We start from the raw sequence: 20810 nt of genomic DNA, 5'->3' as shown, positions 1-20810 counted from the left end.
GTACCGGCGTTGAGAGAGAGAAGGGGGGGTACCGGCGTTGAGAGAGAGGGGACGGGTACCGGCGTTGAGAGAGGGGGGGGCGGCGTTGGAGGGGGGTGAAGCAAATGCTCTGCAAGGCTGCGGACTCAGCTTCAGACTTTTACCTTGCTCTCCTGGCGTACAGGGCAACCCCTCTGTCCAGCAGTATGTTACCGGCACAGATCCTTATGAATCATAACCTGCGGACGACTGTTCCGGCCATTCATTTACCTGACCTGGATCACCTTCCAGTGCTGCAAAAGATGCAGCAAATCAGAACCCGGCTAAAGCTGACATATGATGCTCATGCTACTGATCTGCCCGTGCTCTCTCCGAAGGACGCTGTTCACATCACGTTGCCATGGTGGAGACTTGTCAGCTCCAGCTGTTGTTGTTCGACAGGCCTCTCCCAGGTCGTTTGTGGTTCACATGGCTGATGGCTCCATTGCCAGGCGCAACAGAAGGGTACTACGCAAACTTGCCTGCCCACCACCGGATCTCACATTCCCAGATGTCGTTATGCCTTATCCGGACACCTCGCTCCACGAGGCCACCAGTCTGGCTGCGTGCCAGCCTGTCAGGGCGCCATCATCCCCACCTCCACCTCTCAGGTGGTCCACAAGAATCCGAAGCCAGCCCCAGCGACTGGACTTACAAATAGTTCCTTTATATATATATATATATTGTTCTGTTTATGCATGCTAGACACCTTACATGTACATATGCATTCACACACTAATTGCTGTAAATAGTTATCTCTGTAAATATGTCGTATATGCTGTAAGCAACCGACAATTTTTTTTTTAAAGGGGGATGTCATAATATGCACCCATGCATATCATGAGGTAAAAGCAGGCAGTGACAGACACCCAGGTGAACCAATCAACATGCAGGACAGAACACAACCAATCACCAGACAGAACACCAGAGGGGGGCTGCCAACTATAAAACACACAGGCATCAGCACTCTACCTCTTTCCACTGGTGACAACTGTAGTGACAGTCAGGGTGTATATATCAGTCAACACCTTCTACACGTGGATCAGAGCTAGGCTGGTCCAGATAGTTAGAGTTAGTTTACTTAGAGTAGTAGAGAGTCAACCTACAGGCAGCTGTGTGCATTGTTACAGAAGTTCAATAAATCGTATTGAACCAACGCCTACGTTTGATGTATGCTTTATCATTTATCTGCATCGTGTTGCAGTCCTCGTTACCCCAGGGTGAATAACATGACAGAATGAAGAAGTCAGCCGCACTTTTTCCAAACTTAAAGTTAGTTCCAATGAACTTGAGAGTTACCTTATGGTCAGGTGTATCGAGTTGTGTCTCAATTTTATGTTCCTATGTGGTTCGGAATTTACAAAAAGAACATAAATGCATGCACACGTTCATCCTTGTTGAATTTTTCAATATACTTTTGACCTTTTTTTCCGAAGCATTCATGTACATCTCCCGTGAGCCCATCACGCTTTCTTTCTTGATCTAGAACCATATTTGTTACACTATGCTAAGCCTTTGTTGTCTTGGTCCCAGCCTGAGCCCTGACCACGGCTGCTTTTAGAGATTTTTCAGCAGCAGCTACTTTCTGGTCATTTAGGCTTTTGATTGGGCCTGCTACAGCCTCCGATATGAGATTTGCCTCGGCCCAGTTTCTCTCCAGTCAGGTCCTCTCATGAGGGCTGGATAGTTACCTTTAACTATGTGCAGGGACAAGTCTGCAATCTGTCCATTTAGCTGCATGTTTACATCGATACAGCCCCTCAACAAAACCACTTCTCTGATATAGATTTTGAGTATTATCTTCAAGGGTTTTAAGTCGATATGTTCTCTTGGTAAACAGTTTCTTGGACCAATGAAAGGGCTGCGTAAATTTTACTGTTTGTCCGTCCGGTAAAGGAGTGACCCAGTAAAGGTTCGTTGCGTCCCCAATGGCCAGTACGTTCAGCGACAGTTGTCATCGGACTGTAACTCTGATCCTTTTTTGCACTCTTTTCATATCACACGGATACTCTTCCCTCTATTCTATTTTTCACTTGATGCATTTTGAACTTGCTTTTGATAATTCTTGTTTGAAACTTCTTTCTTCCTCCAACAAGCATGTTCGATGGGCCCCTTTTGACCACAATTCTTGCATTTTGCACCTTTACTCCGCAACCAGTTGCTGTGTACCCAGTTTTTGCACATCAGTGGCAGTTTCAAACCTATGTCTGTGTTCAAGTCTCAGCCAACATCTCATGAATTTTAGCGCTCAAGCTTAATTGTTTGGCTTTCTTGGTTGCCAGTTCCATAGGACACTCCAGTGCAGAACTGAAGGAGTGTTGCAGTGCCAGCGGTGCTATTGTTTGAATGCGATGTTATACCGGGCCATCTCTTCTCTCAGGTTGACGTAAAAGATCCCATGGCATTATTTCGAAGAAGAACCAGATCTCTGGGCTAATGTTTATCCCTCAATCAATGTCACAGGAACAGATTATCTGCTATTGTCACACTGATATTTGTGACAACTTGCTATGTGAAAATTGTCACCATGTTTCCTAAATTACAACAGTGGCAATATTGGAAAAGTGCTTCATAGGCTGTAAGATGCTTGGCGATATCTGGTGGTCATGAAAGGTGCTATATGAATGCAAGTATTTATTTCTTCCTTTCGCACAGATATTATAAATAACCTTATTTAAAAATAAGGTAGTTTTATTCCCAAATTTCACCCTTATGTAAGATAGGGGATGTGATTCTCTGTCCCGACAGCCCCGTTCTCCGGCATGGTGCCCCTCCATCAGGAATTCTTTGTTCCCGCATCCGGCCAATGGGATTTCCCAGTATGACCACCCCTACGCCGTCGGGAAATACGCAGGTGTGGGTGCACTGCTGGCGAAGGGGAAGATCCCGCTGACAGAGAATTTCCCCCCCTATAACCCTATTCTCGCCTGAAATCTATAAATATGCACTGTCCAACTGGAATCAAGAGATTGCAATCATTTGCTCTGGCTTCTCTCTTCCTGACAACAATAGCAGCAACTTGCATTTATATATCACCTTAACACAGTCAACTGTCCCAAAGTGCTAAAGATGCTATCAAGAAACATTTGACAGCTTTATTAAAGCTAATTGTATTACCAGTGCCACTACCTTAAATCAATCAGGGTTATGCCCTGAGCGTTGAGTCTTCCTGGTGTCTTTGACTGGATGCCGTTAACTACCGAGTCACCAGGAGAAGATTGTAAATGGCACGCCACATTGAAAACAATTGCGGTCAGCCATTTTCATTATTCAGAATGATATTGAGGGGTTACTGTTCAGAAATGTCATTTATTTGGTGACCAGCAGTTTCTAAATGTGTTCACCATCTGCATGTGATAAACTGTAATTTACATTTATAAATATCAAACCAGCACTTAAATTAAGTATGACCAAATAGGTTGGCGCTTGTTTAAAAAGCTTTTATCTGTTAGGTCCCTTACTGTGAAAACAAACATCAAACAACATAAAGTAACAAGGTTAAACTGTACAATGAAAGTAAATTAAATTAATTTACATCCACTGCCATGGTTCATGGCCTGGGAGGTGGATGAAAGTTATCAGTGAGGCTTGTTTTACCCAATTACAAAAGTGATGTCTTTACTCCTGCATCGTTTCATGAACACATAAGAGGAGCATCCAAAGGTCATCTCGTGGGATTGCTACATTTTATGTGAATTGTATGTAATCCCATGCCTTGTCCTCTTGAGATGGGATGTTTTGAATAAAATACTTAATCAGAACCATGTCAATTTTCTCCAGAATTGGGCAGCAGGATACGCAAACCAAATGATTGTCCAAGCCTTGTTGCTTCCCCCTGCCACCACCCACATCAACTTGAGAGAAAAAAATCTCACTTCTCTGCACATTTCATTCTAATCCACAGAACTGATCAAATTCTCCCAAAATGCTAATAGAGCAGGACTTTAACTCACCAGAATCTCTTTATTTACACGGGGGTAAAATCAGGCACTATGATAAACTTCACAAGGGAATCAAACCTTCTGATCACGAGCTGAGATAGTTGGGTATCTTGAAAATTCAGAATTGTTGAATATGTAACAAAACAGGTTCTCCCTTGACTGGGCTAGATTTTAATGTCATCGAATACATACTGTTGTAACCTGCACGGGTCTGACGGGGTAAGGATGATTAACTACCCCATTGATCTTGCAGAATATGAGCTCCTCTGATAAGATCTGATAACAATACAGATCTAGAATCGGCCAGTTCGACCTGCTCGGTGTGGACTCTTCACTGCCTTTAAAAAAACATTCCATCGCAAGTAATTCCATTTCCAAATTATTTTACCACAGCTCAGATCTGGTCCGGAACAAACATTCCTCTCCAATCTTTGTCCCATCTTCCCCCTGCACTCTGATTCCATGGTTCACAATAAACAAAAGCGCACATAACCCATAAAAATGCTAACCACACAACGCTGTGGTTGTCCCCATCTTAGCTGACATCAAACATAGTTCCTCTTCCTTAGATACTGACCCTCTCCCTTTCAAAAATGTTGCCACTGGCTCTTATTCTTGCATCACTGCAAATTACTGTTCATCCCCAACTCCCTTTTTTTCTCCGAGTTAATTGAACAAATTGACACTTCCCAAATCTATGTCCATTGCACCTTCAAATCTACCTTTGAATCTCTCAGTCAGATTTTTTACCCTCCCATGGAAGCGACAATCAACCGAATTAAAGTCATGGGCCGGGATTCTCCCCTAGCCAGCGGGGCAGGAGGGTCCCAGCGTGTTGGAGTGGCGTGAACCACTCCGGTGTCGGGCCGCCCCTTCCGCACCTTTAGGGGCCAAGCCCTCATGTTGAGGGGCTAGGCCCGCGCCGGAGTGGTTCCCATCTGCTGGCTAGCGTGAACGGCCTTTGGCGCAACGCCAGCTGGGGCAAAAAGGATTTCGCTGGCCGGCGTACGTCCGTGCATGCGCCGGAGCGTTGTCGGCTGCTGACGTCATACCGGCACATGCGCAGGGGAGGGGGTCTCTTCCGCCTCTGCCATGGTGAAGACCATGGTAAAGGCGGAAGAAAAAGAGTGCCCCTACGGCACAGGCCCGCCCGCCGATCAGTGGGCCCCGATTGCAGGCCAAGCGACCGTGGGGGCACCCCCGGGTCAGATCACCCCGCGCCCCCCGTCCCAGGACCCTGCGCCCGCCCGCGCTGCCAATCCCGCCGGTAAGAGAGGTGGTTTAATCCACGCCGGCGGGAAAGGCCTGTCAGCGACGGGACTTCGGCCCATCGAGGGCCGGAGAATCGCCGCGGGGGGCCCACCGACCGGCGCGGCACAATTCCCACCCCCGCCGAATCACGGGGCGGAGAATTTGGGACACAGCGGGGGCGGGCTTGACGCCGGCCACGGGCGATTCTCCGACCCGGCGGGTGATTGGAGGATCCCGCCCAAGATTGGCAATTTCTGCGGTGCATTATCTTCTCTGCAGCTTTTGACATATCTGGCTACACTATTATCCCCAACACACCTCCCCTCCATTATCCAGCTCAGTCAAACTGCCCTTGCTTAATTTGACATTTTCTTATCTGACTGTAGCCAGATTATCTCCTTCAACAGCACCTTCCAAATCCGTGACCGCTACCATATAGAAGGACACGGGCAGCAGACGCATGGGAACGCCCTCACTGCAAGTTCCTCTCCAAACCGCTCACCACCCTGACTTAGAACTATATCACTGTTCCTTCATTGTCGCTGGGTCAAAATCTTGGAACTCCTTTCCTAACAGCACTGTGGGTGCACTAAACCACATGGGTTGCAGAGGTTTAAGAAGACAGCTCACCACCACTTTCTGAAGCACAGTTATGGATGGGTAGTACAAATGCTGCCCTCGCATTTTATTCTTTGATGAATCGTTCACAGTTCACCCTGAAGAACCCCAATGGTTTGTCCTTGGTTCCCTTATCCTTCTTATCTGCATGCTGGCCCTATAGATGGCATTTATGTAGTCAGAGTGCTTGTCTGATAATTTACATGTGTGGAAGAACTGTAGTTCCCTCCAGTTGAACATTAGGAAGATCAAAACCACAAATCTTGAATCCTTTTCAATGATTCCACCTGTTCTCTAGCCATTGTACTCAGCCAGTGGTGGGCAACCTGCAGCCCAGGAGTCACCTTCGGCTCATCTGTGCTCTGATTGCAACCCAAAAGATATTTTGTTGACTGTTGCCCATATGCATGGTTGTCCCATTCTGCTGATTTCTGACAACATCATTTTTTTCCCCTATCGGTGTGACTGATATGCATGTAAAGCAACGGCAAGTGAAGTGAGGAGCAGGCTGGTTTCACACGACATTGACTGGGAGATCTGTGCACTCCCTCTGTGCCCAAAGTGTAAATATTTATTTTGTTTTTACCATTTGAAGTTAGTGATAGTTTTATTAATATATAAATGATTAAACATTTTCTATTAATATATGAACATTTAAGCATTTTCCATAACTAGTTCTGAAATATTCGGCATGTTTCAATCTTACTCACAGGGTCATTGGTTAATGAACAAGTCTGATTTTAATCTTGCAGATGAAGGAGGGTCAATATGCAGCCCGCTCACTAGCCTAGGCTTCCCATCGCTGTACTAGGCTGAACCAGGTTGTTCGTAACCTTGTTCAATTCAGAGCTATTTTCCACATCATCATGGCCACCAATTTCCATCCATGAAAATAACCACAGTCTGCATTCTCACTCGTGCAAACCAATTGGTGAAACCCTCAGCCATGTCTTTGTCTTGACTGTTCCAGCGGTCTCTTGACTCTCATCCACAACACTCTGTAAACTTCAACTCATCCAAACCTCTTGCTGCTCATGTCCTACCCTGCACTGAGTCCCAAACATCTACCACCCCTGTAAGTGACTGAACAGATTGACTACCAGTTCCTTATGCCACAAATTTAAATGTCCATCCTCTGAATTGGAATTCCTTCCAGACCCAATCTCTACCTTTCTCCATTAACTCCTCCAACACTTTGGAAACTCACTTTTCCTCTGACTGTGGCCCCTTGAACATTCCTGCTCCCCATGCCCCAGTGTTCTTGCTCTTGTCTTCGGCCAGCTTTAGAATTCTTTCCATAAATTCCTCCACTTCTCCATCTCCCTTTTTTTCCTTTACAACTTCTTTATGACCCATCTTTTGAACTGAATGTTTGGTCACCCCCCCACTTATATCATCATTTTTGGCTTGACCTCCAATTTATTTTCTGTGAAGCGCTTTCAGATTTTTCCTATATTTGTAAATTAAAGTTGCCGTTGTTGTTCATTGCTAACCTCTTCAAAGCCAATTTAACCTCTTCATCGCTTTCCACCAGTCTGTTACTCATGTGCCTTAAGTGCTGCATTACCACATGCTCCTTCTCAAGAATTCTTGACAGTAACTTGGATAAGTGAGACTTATGGTGACCTCTGACAATTCTGATCTTTAACCCGCTTTCTAAAGAATCTACATTTTTAGTTGAAACAACACATCTGCTGGTTTTCCTCCTCCCTGCGGTTTCTATTCTGTGCCTCCCTTTGTCCGATATCATGCATAACATTTTTATATAGTCCTTTTACAACTTTAAGCAATAAAGCTATCATGGAAACAGGATCCCTTTTGCAGCAGAAACTCTAATCTTCCTCACTTGCATATCTGACCCAAATAAGGCATATGGCTGAATGTCACAGACTCGTTCACTGCAATCTGATGATACAAGGCCACTTGAAAGACCACAGTAATAACAGTACTTTTCATCCTTCTGAAACCAGAGACACATCGGAGGTAATGACTGACATCTATGGTGAAAGATTTTAAAAATTGATATGTCTAGTGTATAGCAGCAGTCTGATGAAAATGCTTATTATAGGATCATAACTGGAATAATTTTCTATCACCATACTCCAGCTCGATGGTCTGTACAAAAAACAATCTTAACTCTCTGATATTCTTTTTCTTCTCATTTTAGTCTCTGCTCATCCCTGAAGGGTGGCACAGTCAAGTCTGAATCTGTCTTCGCTCATGTCCCCAAACTTGGGACTTCCGATCAGGAGTACAAATCCTGATGATATTATTTGTTATCCCCCCCCTTCCTCGCTCAGAGGCACTGAGGTCACAATCTGACTGCACTTGGCCTCTGGGGTGATCAAGGTATTAGAGCTAGAGTCTACTATATTCATCAGGCTTGTGCTGGTTGTACATTTAAAAACAGAGACATTCATCAGCATATTTATTTTTTGCATTTTATTTTTGATCCCTTTGATATGGTGATTCTGGTTGTGGAACAAGTCTTGCCTCAGGGAACTTATATGCACTGTCACACTCCATGGGAACTTACCTTATTTAACCATTTGAGTGTGTCGTGTCTGGAATATGTGGTGGGTGCTGACTGACTGTGTGCCTTTATTAAGGAGCTGGACTGGCCTCTGGATTGTATCATATAGCAGCAAATGAACAGATAACACATGGTCCTTGCACATCCTGGACTGATTTTTGATCACCCAAGGGTGGAGAGAATTTTCCAACACTTGTCTTCACTCCAAGTATCAGCTGTGTCTCAGCTTGTGGCACTCTTGCCTCTGAGTCAGGAGGATATGTGTTCAAGTCCTACAAGAGGCGCAGAGATCAAAGCTGACACTCCAGTGCAGTCCTGGAGAAATGCTGCACTGCTGGAGATGCTGTCTTTTGGCTAAACCACTGCCCACTGAGGTGAATGCATAAGATCTCATTGTGCTATTCTGAAGAAGAGGAGGGGAGTTAACCGGTGCTCTGGTCACTTTATTACCTTCAATCCATGTCACAAAAACAAATGATCTGGTCATTTTCATGTTGCTGTTTTTTGGGAGCTTGCTGTGCTGAAGCTGGCTACTTGCGTTTCCTACATTACAACAATGATTACACTCAAAAAGTATTTAATTAGCTGTTAAGTGCTCAGGGATGTCTGTTGGTCACGAAAGGTCTATACAAATGCAAGCCTTCCTTTTCCTACCTGTCACTTTTATATGTTTGTATTTGAATGGACACTTTACCTTGGAAGAATGTTTTAACAAGCTTCTATTTTTAACCGGGCAAGACAAAAAGCAGGAAAATCCGTGCATAAATGTCATTACAACTATTATCTTTGCTGGTGACACGATGGGGTACTTCAATAGGATTTATATTACTTTGCTGCACATCTTCAAATGATGAAAGGTTCACCAAACTTTTAAACAAAGACAAAAGCTCTTTAAAACCTTGAGGCAACCCTTCAGTGGCCTGCCTTCCTTTTCTCAGCCATTGATAATCGAAGGTGGTAATAACATAAATTTTCATGAAGTTTCTGATTTTCAAATCATTTTCTCACTTTCCCCTATTTGAATTTCTCGTTTCTTTGAATGAGTCATAGCTGAGAGAGAATGCAATTTGTCTTGCCTCAGGCTTCTGTTATTGCCATTCTGCAACCAGCTACAAGGATAGTGAGAGCAATACATTAATGACTCAAAAGATGGAATTTAATGCTCAGCCTTGTGGCAAGTTGGTGGCTGGGGTTCGGATCATTTAAACGGTTGGGAGGGCGAAGGGTGGGGTCCTCACTGCCTTCCCACTGCCATCCCAAAATTAAGCCTATGGTGGGAAGGCCCATGAATGGTCTTACCAATTACAAATTGAGGCCATTTAGTGGACGATTCATAGCAGGCAGTGGATTTGCCATGCGGGAAACCCCAAAATTAAACACTGGTGTGTTTCATTGCAGACTTCCCGGGAAGAGGAGTGGGGAGTTGGCGATGGGCAGGGTGGTGTTAGAGGTGCATTTCCTGATTGTCAGACTCTCAGGTGAGAGGGGTTGGTGCCAGCTGAGAGACAAGCTAGCAAGCAGGCAAGGCAGTATCAATCATGGTGCATTATTACTCTGCCTAACCACGCTCTGTCTTTGATGATAAAATAAAGATTATAGAGTGTTTTCTGGCATGGTGTTACCACAAGCAGGAGGCACAATGATGAAAATCATTGTCAGTCACTTGTTTACAATTGAAGCAAAAGTTGATTTTCCCACAAAGACAGCACGCTATAGAAACATGGAAACATGGACAATAGGCGCAGGAGGAGACCATTCGGCCCTTCGAGCCTGCTCCGCCGTTTATTATAAACATTGCTGATCATCCAACTATATAGCCTAATCTCACTTTCCCCCCATAGCCTTTGATCTCCTTCACCCCAAATACTATATCTAACTGCTTCATGTGTTTTGACCGTAACTACTTCCTGCGGTAACAAATTCCACGGGCCGACCACTCTCTGGGGGAAGAAATTTCTCCTCATCTCTGTCTTAAATGGTCCACCCTGTATCCTCAGACTGTGACCCCTGGTTCTGGGCTCCCCCACCATCGGGAACATCCTTCCTGCAACTACCCTGTCTAGTCCTGTTAGAATTTTATAGGTTTCTATGAGATTCCCCCCTCATTCTTCTGAACTCCAGCGAATACAATCCTAACCGATTCAATCTCTCCTTATACGTAACACAGTAAATTGAAGAAAAAAACATATGGTTTCTTGCAGAGTTTCAAATCTCAACATAAAGTTTGTTGTAAAGTATGGAGCAGAAAATATGGAAATGTGGGGTAATTTATCTGGCACATTGTTTCAATGATTTACCACTTCTGTCCTCTTTCTAACTGTATGTGTAGATACCATGTATGAAGGTGCTGTCATTTGATGCTATGTATCAGTGACAGTGTGTGAAAGCACATCACTAAAGCTGAACCTTAGAAGCTGGAAATTCTCGTTTGTGTCATTAATTTCACCCCCTCTTGCTATAAAGGGCGAAAAGGTAGCTCCTTAGGGCTATGGTATCTAGGCTTCATCCTTAAAATAAAATTTAAACTAAAATGGCTCATCATTAACATTGAATGAAAGCTGTCTTTTCTGAGGGAATAAGATGCTTAACTATTTCGAGTGACCAATGTAAGGTAGCCTTTTCTTTGTTGTACACTACAGAAACTGCCATAAGTAAGCCATTGCAAAGCTTTCAATTTAATAGTCACCAGGGAACCATTTCATTACAATACCATAAAATGCTTGAGATCGAATGCAGTGATACTATTAATTAGAATTTTTAACCAGTCTAGATTCCAGCTGTTGGCTATTGATGAGATAATACACTATTTTTTTTTACATTGATGTGGGGATGCCGGTGTTGGACTCGGGTGAGCACAGTAAGAAGTTTACAACACCAGGTTAAAGTCCAACAGGTTTATTTTGAATCACTAGCTTTCGGAGCGCAGCGCCTTCATCAGGTGAGTTTACATTATAAGATTATTATGAATTAATAAAATTCAGTTCCCCAATAAAGGAAAATACTAAAATGATAGTTATTTGAATATTGGTCCTACATTCAGGGAGGCTCCTCATACTCCTGAACAAGACTGAAGATAATCTTATTATATTGATAATCCTCTCACATCAAGCCCACACCCTCTGGGTCTACATTCCTTACCTCTAACTTATCAAAACTGTTATGGTCACTCGTGTTACTTCTTGTTTAATTTGTGCTAGGTTCTGGAGACACAATTAATCTCAATTAACTTTCCCATATCTCTTTGTTTTGGAATTAAGATGCATTATACTAGTCTTTCACAAAGATTCAAAACTCCGCTACCTCTTACGTCCCTCAATCTTTCCTATATGCCGCGATCCACGGGCGTTTGAAACCCAAATTACAATCATCTAACAAGACTTCTTGACTAATCTCACCTTCAATCCTACTGTTTCTAGTTCTGGCCCAGAGCTTCCTCAGAGATGCTCCCGATCTGTTTGCATGACTTCATAGGAATGCACAACCAAATTTCTGCTTCGACCCATAAATGGGATTTCCACCATGCTTCTTGCAAATTTACAGATAGAGAGCGAACCGGGCTGAGGAAATTCCTGGCCTAGGTCCTTGACTATTACTTAGATCTTACAGTTGTAAAAAAAACTTCTCCAAATAACGTACATGCCAACAATGAGTGACCTTGATATCAGGGCAATATTCTTATGATGCAGAGCTTTTTTCACCGTTTACACAGTTACTAGTCTGCTGATCACTAGTTATCCATAAAGGTCCTACAGGTGATCCACAAGCTGGTCCAAAATTCAAGTGACTGAAGCTGGCACGCAGTGACAAAGGTTTGTGGGCTTTTGGTACCATGTACAGTCCGAATATCTTGGACTCATTGACCCAGCATTTGCTGCCAGTGCCAGAAACATGCAAATGCGAGATTGGATTTTCAACATATGTAGGGCTGAAAACATTAAAGAGGTGGCAGCAGAACATGGAGCCCGACAAGAGGGTTAAACACTCTGACTCGGAACTAGACATCACCTCATCAATGTCTCATCAAAAGAAGCAGCATTTTCCCATTAATCCGGATGAGGTGGTGTTATGACACCCTGGGCATGTGCGCAGTCAGTTCCAGCCCCATTTATACAGGAGTCACAACACAAGTGAATGAACCAATAACTGTTATTAAAATACCCAAAGTCTTTGGCCCTTGGCTGTCCTACAATTACAGTCACCAGGTTTATATGTTTAAACACAATTATTGTTTATTTATAACACCAACTAGAATGAACTATGCAGAAAACACACCTGGTTAACTATTAAATCATTCCTAACTCCCCACTTTAACATGGCCTCCACACACACACACACACACAAGACAGACACAGAGGGGTGGAAGGGAAAGGAAAAAGACTCTTTATTTCAGATGATGGTTTTTAGCACATCTTCCTTCACAGCAAGCTTCCAAGTTAAAGTCTCTGTCCATAGCTAATAATGGTCTTCTCTGTAGATTCATTCATCCAGGTTTTCTGCAACCACCGCAGGACAGCGGTCACAGTCTTTCTGAAGATAGGGTAGCAAGTTCTGGTCTTTGTTTGCAGCCTGCACTGGTTTTCCTATTGATAGATTCATTCAGGTACTCAGTGGGTTCAGAAATACAGCAGTCATGGGCTTTCTGGAGAGAAACTCAGAAGTAAGAGAGTAAGATCTTGCCTCTAAGCTGACAGGAGTCAAACTGAAACTGCTTGGGGCTCTGAAAAACATTCCACTGGGTTAGGAGCCATCTGTTACAGGGTAGAGTACAGTCTTTTGGGCATATTTATTGCCCACCATTCAATCAATCAAACCGAGTCCCACCCCATCTCTCTCCCTCTTTGGTGCCAGTAATTCTGAAGCCTCCTGCTCAAACCAGCAGGGACAAATGTTCTCTCCGGTAACTTCTGAACTTAAAGATACATGTCCATTAGTCCTTCTTGAGTTAAAGATACATGTCCATTAATCATCTATGGATCAAAAATAATAACGGAAAAATAAAAGAAATGGAAGTAAGGGAATAAACAGGAAGGAACCCTCTTGTGGTTTTTGTGATGGGAGGCAAAAGTGGGTGGGGTAGGACAGGGAGGTGATCCACGGGGTCTTTTAGCCTGTGGATAAACATATTTGAAAACCACTTTATGAGGTAATGTGCCCATTGGAGAAGGTTAGGTGCTGTTCTCCTTTACCAACCCCGCTTGGTCTAGTTTCGGATATGGGTCAGTTGTAATAAATCTATAACCTACTTGTATGCAGCAGATATGTATAACAGCCATGAATAAGTTACAACTAAAATATCAATTGGAGAGTGGATTTCACTAAATGTGAATGACTTTCTTTTAATTTTCATCCAATGTGTACAATAGGGCAGATGCCAACCTTGTTGGAAGAGGGAATTATGATTCAAACGCAACTGAGCCTCACAGTAGATATCAGTGAGTTTTAGTTTTCATCCGGCGAGTACTGTGAATTACTCAAAGCAGAAAACATGTTTCTGAACTCTAAGTTGCAATGTGCACTTATTGCTGAATGCATTTAATTGGTCATATCTATCGAGGTGTAATCTGTGTTAATTCAGTGCAAACTGATTACCTCATTGTTTGGTTACAGCTTAGAGATTTAAGGAAGACATTTTGTGTAAACCTTAGCTCAGAATTGCAAGGGGGCTCTGGCAATATTATAATGGTTACAGATTTGCTTTATTGGAAGAAAATGAAAATACTATTAGATATTACAAGTGTGATAGTTCGATTCACTTTAATCTTTGAAATTAATTCAAGAAAAATACTGGAAGTATTAATGAACACACAAATGTCAACATAATAATGCTGTGACAAATGTTTTGGATTGAAAAGCATTTGAATCATTCGGCATGACAATAAATATTTGCCTTTTAATATATAAGTTGCATTATATTTTGTAGCATTTGTGATTGAATCGGGAACTTTCCAAGTGAAGGAACCAATGTGATACATGCTTTAAAAAGAACAGTGACTTTATAGCTTTACTGGTTGCTCGGATCTGCAATGGATACTGTCTTAGAATTTCAAGATCTCTTCCTACTACTGAACTAGTCTCCTTTTAACTGCTTCCTTGCTCACATCTATTATTCCATTGAGTTGTAATAGGAGCTTTTCAATGTTTAGTCACATGTAAAAACACGGGTATCATCTAAACTCCTCAATTGCTTACTTGGACTATCATACTTGAGACTTAGAATTGACCAGAATTTTCTTTTATGAAAGAGAATAATTATATAGTTTCCACAAGACCTTCTGTTGATATCCTCCTCCTTATCAAATGCCATGGACAGCACTCAATAATAGGAGTTTGTTAAGGATCATCCTGTCACAGCATGGGAAAGACCTAGTAAAGTCACGAGACGTGACTTAGGGGAAATCCTAAATGAGTTTCGGTTAAATATTTATCTTTCAAGAAAATGAAGCTTTCTATTAAGCGAATAATATCGCAAATCATTTACAAGACGGGTTATTCTCCAAATGTTTCACTGTGTTTTCAGTCTGTCCACTTTCTGTCAAGCACCAAAGGTAGAATAAATATGGTGCCACTCAGGTACCCCAAAATGGGCTGATGTGAATAAAATATCAGCTCCCCACTCCGCACCCCCCCCCCACCCCCCCCTCATCCCCCAAATCACTAACCTCCACTGGTAAAACAGTTTGCCACCTTCTGCTTAGTATTTACACTAAACACAGATTTTAAACTATCTGTAATCTTCAATATAACAACACACAAGAGATCCTTGTTCTTCCCTGCTCTTCTCAAAGAGCTTTGCTTTGGTATTTGTCCTGTAATTCCACATCTTTCATTTATTCTGATTGCATTTCAAATGGAATTGTCACCCTGTGAAGAGAATGGGGTTAATAAACACCTCGGAATTCAATAACAAGACAAGTAAAGGTCATTCCATCGCAGCCAAGTTAGCATCCCCACAGAAACAGATATTTCTTTTGGAAACGACAGACTAATTTTAAACATACTGTAAGGTAGGAAGCAGTGATTCCTCCAATTTGTGCATCACAGCAGGCAACGTTTGCAGAGATCAGACACGTCAAACAGCACTGATTGAGCTAAGTCACCAAACTGGAGTAATATTGTTTGATTCAGGTCACAATATAAATTCCACCACAGAATGTAAATTGTGGTATGAACTCATCTCCTTCTTTTACCCCTCAACTGTTGGCAAAGTCCTTGTAAAACTGCATGTGTCTGGTATACCTTATTGATAGATGCTGTAGCCTACTTGGGTAAACTTTGGCACCCGATAACGATACTCAGATCACCACGGCAACAATCTCTAGCATTTAGCAGTGGAGCAGCTTTTACAGCACAGTAAAACAAAAAAAGATTGAAGAAAAACAAAGAAAATTTCTGTACCTGTGAGCAGTTGGTTGGTTATACTCAGGGCTGTCGCTTTATTGCAGTCCGAAATGTAATCTCAGTACAATCTCTGAAATATGTTTTAATGTTTCTTTTTTTAATTGACTGTGTTCTCCCCAGTGGTCTTGTTAATCCATTCTCGTCCACATCCAGATGAAAGACAATACAAAAGCAAACGGACAGCCCTTACAGCTGAGCTCAGACGCTCATTGCTGTCATGAGCAGTTCCAACCTGACACAGACTCTGCTGGCACCAACGCTAGGGTCGGGGGGGTCAGGCAAGAGCAACCAGCTCCAACATTCGTTCTGGATTTTGCGCTTCCCTTAGCTCAGAGCCATTGCACTCTCTTTCAAGTGCAGTTGTTCTAAGTCTGCCTCTTCTTTCTGGGCAATCTGTCGCTAGTCCACAGCCTCACCTGTCTGTGCCCCTCTTGGCTGTGCCTCTCCCTTTGTTGTTTTGCTTATTTTATTGATCACCGAGAGTAGACATTTGAAAAGAAACTGAAACTGAAAAAAATATCAAAATCTGCAGACAATCAAATACACAGACACAGCTGGCTGAGAACACGAGATGAAATCATGCTGCTTCTTGATAGAGCTGATAAGGACAAGATTGAAAATATTCTGCCTGTATGCACTGAACAATCAGTTCATCATGCTTCCAGTCTCGCTCTCTCTCTCCCTCATGGGGAGGGGTTGGGAAGGCAGAGGCGGAAGCAACTCTCTGAACATCTCAAACAGTAGGGAAACCATTCCAACAGTAGAGCAGCCACTGGAAGCTTCACTTTGAAAGATTCATGACAGTTTTTCTTTCATTTAACTCTAATACAGTATCGCACAGGATTCATTTTGAAAGAGAGCATTTCTGTTGGGTTTAGCATTTGATATTTAATTGCCTGTTGTGAATTTGACTTTTGTTTGTGAGTTAAGGAAAGACAATTAAGATATCAACATAATTTCGAGATTTGTTTTACATAGGCGGGTGTGTTATTCAGCTGGGAAAATGAATCAGTAACATTACTGTATGTACTGTAAAGGACTGTTTTGTTATTGTTATACCAACATTGAGCAAAGAGCTACATTATTGTAAACCGCATCTGGAAGCTCAGGAAATATCACATCATATTGGCTACATTAACAGCAGTTTTAAAAAAAATGAATTACATTTATTGTCCACAGGATATTATGCATAGTGTTAGGTAGCCATCAGGGAATTGGAGACATAGATCCAAGCTTGCCATACAATTAACAAACCACCTTCCTACTTCTGATATTTCACTGCTTTCTAACCCACTGCCATTTGGTATGATCCCTGTATCCAATTTGACGTCACTTAAGAAACAATATGGAGAGTGGATAGATAATGAACTGGGAGCAATGGTGTGCTGAAGTTTATGAACAAGAAATTTCTGAGAAGCTGTTGTGTTGTTGGAGCTGCAGTGCGTGGCTTGCACTTTTGCTAACCAACCTGGCGAGGAGGGTGTGTGGGGTGGGGAGTTGTGGGCAGGAAGAAGGGAAGGAGTCATTAGTTTAACAAAGCCCATGCCACTGTTAACATTTCCTGAGAATCTATGCTGCATTGTTCTATGTTCTGTCTGCAGCATTGGCTGAATTTTCTCAAAAACATGACCATCAATACAGGCACTGAAATCAGTGTGAATCGTGCTAGCTGTCCCGCCCTGTTATCGCAATCTTCCTGCACTTCGTCATGTTTCTGGAATGGCCGTGTTTGGTATTGGGAGGGATGGGGCCTAAAAACGTCATCAGGGCCGCTGGCTCCTCTGGGAACACTCCCAATCATTGATCATAGAGAGGCAACCTCCCCCCCCCCCCCCCCCCCCCACTAAACGTTTAGGCCACCCTCCTACACCACGCAGGGATCAGGGTGACCTGACCCCCAAACACATCCTCACTAACATGAATAGGGGCAGGAAGAGAGAGAATAGAGGGATATGGACCTCGGAAGTGCAGAAGGTTTTAATTTAGACAGGTATCATGATCTCACAACTTGGAGGGCCAAAGGGCCTGTGCCTGTGATGTACTGTTCTTTGTTCTTTGATATCAGTCCCGTTTCCCCCCCTCCATCCTCACCGGCATCAGACCCAGTCCTCGCATCCTCGCCAACATAGCTGGATTTGCGCCAGGCTCAATGTGGCCTAGAAATCATGCCCAATGTCTCCAAACAGATTGGCTAGTTGTTCTCTCATTGTTATTTTTGGGACCATGCTGTGGTCCCAATTTCCACAGAAATTCTGCTTCAAGAAGTGACGTACTAGCCTGTAACACTCTTTGGGATATTTGGAGGTCATGAAAGGTGCTACATGAATGCAAGTTCTTTCTTATTACCAACATAATTGTTCATTAATTTTTTTCACCTCAACTTATTTTTATGCAGCATCTCTGATATCAATATCCGAGGTTGCTTCACAATGAAAATAGGAAAGGTTCCGCAGTTGATCTGCAATGAATGTGGACAATCAGTCCTGAAAATCAAAATTGAATACATGTCAGATGAATATTACCAATCTATAAACAGACAATGGTACTCAGGCAGGGATTTTATCTTTGATCATACCCTCGAACGTGAGTTTGCAGGTGAAGATGTGCATAAAATCAGGTGGGATGGGGTGCCGTACCCATTTCCTACCCCCACTGTCGGTAGCTAAACACTGGCAGAGTAGGTAGCGGGAAGTTTGCCTACCCTTGGACCAATTGAGGTCCTTAAGTGGATGGTTAAGGGCCTCTTCCCCATTCTGCTGGTGTATTCTGGCTGACTATGAACTCAAGGGGTGGGGAGGGTGGTGGCCCACATAGGGCCTGCATCCCAGTGACAAAGGCTGCCCCGCCCATTTGAACCTTCCTGGCCTTCCAATCATGGTCCCAACTCCACCCTCAGCGGGACCTGCCTGAATGGCCCTGACATGACCACCCCACTTACCTTCAAGTCCAACCACCTCAGCAGCCCATCATCAGGGACTGACTGCAGTCCCAGCAGTAGTCACTGCATCTGGTGGTGCTGCTGGGACTGGGGAACTGCTGAACGGATTGGTTGACAGCTCTTGGTGCTGGGAGATCCTCTCTTATGCAGGCTGTAGTCATCAGATAACTAACTGTGGCCATAAAATGTGGTGGAGGTGGGATCGCCCCCGACTTTACAGCCAGTGGGTGGGGCTCCTGTCCATGAGTAAAATCCAGCCCATAGTGTGGAGTTGGGGACCACGTGAGGGACACCTCTGTCTCCCCCTGTGGGCTTTCAGCAAACCTTCTACTTGTGCTGCTCAGCCTCTGTTTACATCCAGTCCAACTGCGGGTAGCTGGTACTCAGTGCTGCCAATTTGTCTTTTCTTGCGGACCAGCAAAAGAAGGTAATGAAACGCTCATCATCCGTACAAGGAATGCGAGAGCCCGATCAATATAGAATAATTTAACAGAACCACCGGTCAAATGGATGATGCAGGAATGCGGGCCACAGCCCTGATGGTAATGCAGGGCTTGCACTTGTCCGTGAATTCTAGCTCTGACCTTTTTGGGATTCTGTTAGGGAATCCCTTCATTTGCACTGGGGTTAATGATTGTGCTGTTATGGGCATATCTCCGAAGTCCTTCTGCCCCAATGCAGCCAGGAAATGTGTCAACTGGCTGCCTATCACAGGCTGAGGGTGGGATTTCTTCAAGTTCACTCCAGAACCCATGCAGCCTGCAGTCAGCAATGGGCAGATTCCTGGAAGTTTTGGGTTACACCCTTTTTCCAACCGCACCCTGTAGCTGGAACTGTGCCTTATTGGGCAGAGGACTATGCCTTTATCAGACAGAGGATACCAGATCAACAACACACCATCGGCGGGATTCTTCGTTCCTGAGACTTAGCGCTGACGCCGGGGCAGGATTTGTAGACTGTCAGGACAGCACACCTGGTGTTGTACCTGGACTGATTCAGTGACTGCGGAGGGACTAGCATCAGTGCTACGTGGAACATAAACGATTCTATTAAGAAATAGTGCTGGATTTGTCGGGTCCGTAATTGATACTCGGGGGGGCTGATAAGCTGCAGCCACATATACACACTTCACTCCCCACACACACCACTCCAGCCAACAAAATGGCACTGGTTGCGCTGGAGCGAGCCCATCCCGCTGATGGGTTGGCTGGGGCTAGACGGCACCTCGGGGGAGGGCAGGGGGGACGACACCCATACCACCTGTGGCCCTACGTTCACAGTGGGCAGTGAGCGGCATGTGCCGCTTCAGGCCGCGGCAATGGTGTTCCTTGCCCGTCCACCCCTGGCCACCCTCCGGCTCCTCCCCCTGGTAGATGCAGAAGCTCCCTGGCCAGCGGCACAACTCTCAGCAAACTATTGTGATGTTGGACACTTTCCTTACCTCCACTCTCCCTCAGCAGCCACAGCGCCTGTTTCATGATTTGTAAAAGCAACGGACTGGACCACGCCTTCGGGAATTCGCCCTGGTGGAGGCGGTGAGTCGCGGAGGCCTGGGAGAATACCAGGTCAGGCCCACTAATGATATGCCAATGGTGTTTACTGTACATGCATTCTGGACCGCATTGACACCGTTGTCGGGGCACCGGACAATTGCGATTTAGCATGAAACCGGCGTACGCCAGGATTTCGGCATCAAAACCGATTCTCCGCACAATCGGGTTTCCCCATTCTGGCTTTTGCTGATGGAGAATCCCATCCCATGGGCGGGATTGTCCAACCCCCCCCACCGAGTCGGAGAATTGCCGGGGGGAGGGGGGGGCAGCGTGAATCCCGCCCCGGCCGGCTGCCGAATTCTCCGGCGTCGGGGATTTGGCGGTGGTGGATATCACGCCGCGCCAGTCGGCGGCTGCTGGCAGCAGTGCCCCTGGCGATTCTCTGGGCCGCAATGGGCCGAGTGGCTGCCCGTTTTGTGCCGGTCCCACTAGTGTAAGTTAGAGTAGGTACTTACCAGCAGGACCTGGCGGCGCGGGCAGCCTCCGGGGTAGTCGGGGGGAGCGGGGGAATCTGACCCCGGGAGCTGCCCCCTCTGTGGCCTGGCCCTTGAAGGTGCGGA

The 20810-nt window shown here is 44.5% G+C and overlaps 1 protein-coding gene across 3 annotated transcripts in view; it reads right to left on the bottom strand.

Moving 5' to 3' along the window:
• The window catches only part of LOC119955070 (protein shisa-like-1), a 226297-nt gene extending 209871 nt beyond the window's left edge, over window positions 1-16426 (bottom strand). Inside the window, exon 1 of one of the 3 annotated variants that reach the window (XM_038780916.1) lies at window positions 15757-16426. The gene's annotated coding sequence lies outside the window, so the exon portion shown is untranslated. Of the gene's footprint in view, window positions 1-15359; window positions 15379-15756 lie in introns of those variants that run through there. The other 2 variants (XM_038780920.1, XM_038780919.1) reach the window with 2 other exon arrangements.
• Window positions 16427-20810: the final 4384 nt, after the last annotated feature.

Source organism: Scyliorhinus canicula, chromosome 20 (assembly GCF_902713615.1).
Source record: "Scyliorhinus canicula chromosome 20, sScyCan1.1, whole genome shotgun sequence".
Classification (NCBI taxonomy): domain Eukaryota; kingdom Metazoa; phylum Chordata; class Chondrichthyes; order Carcharhiniformes; family Scyliorhinidae; genus Scyliorhinus; species Scyliorhinus canicula.
Note: the sequence above shows the minus strand (reverse complement) of the source record. Positions and strands in the feature narration are given on the sequence as shown.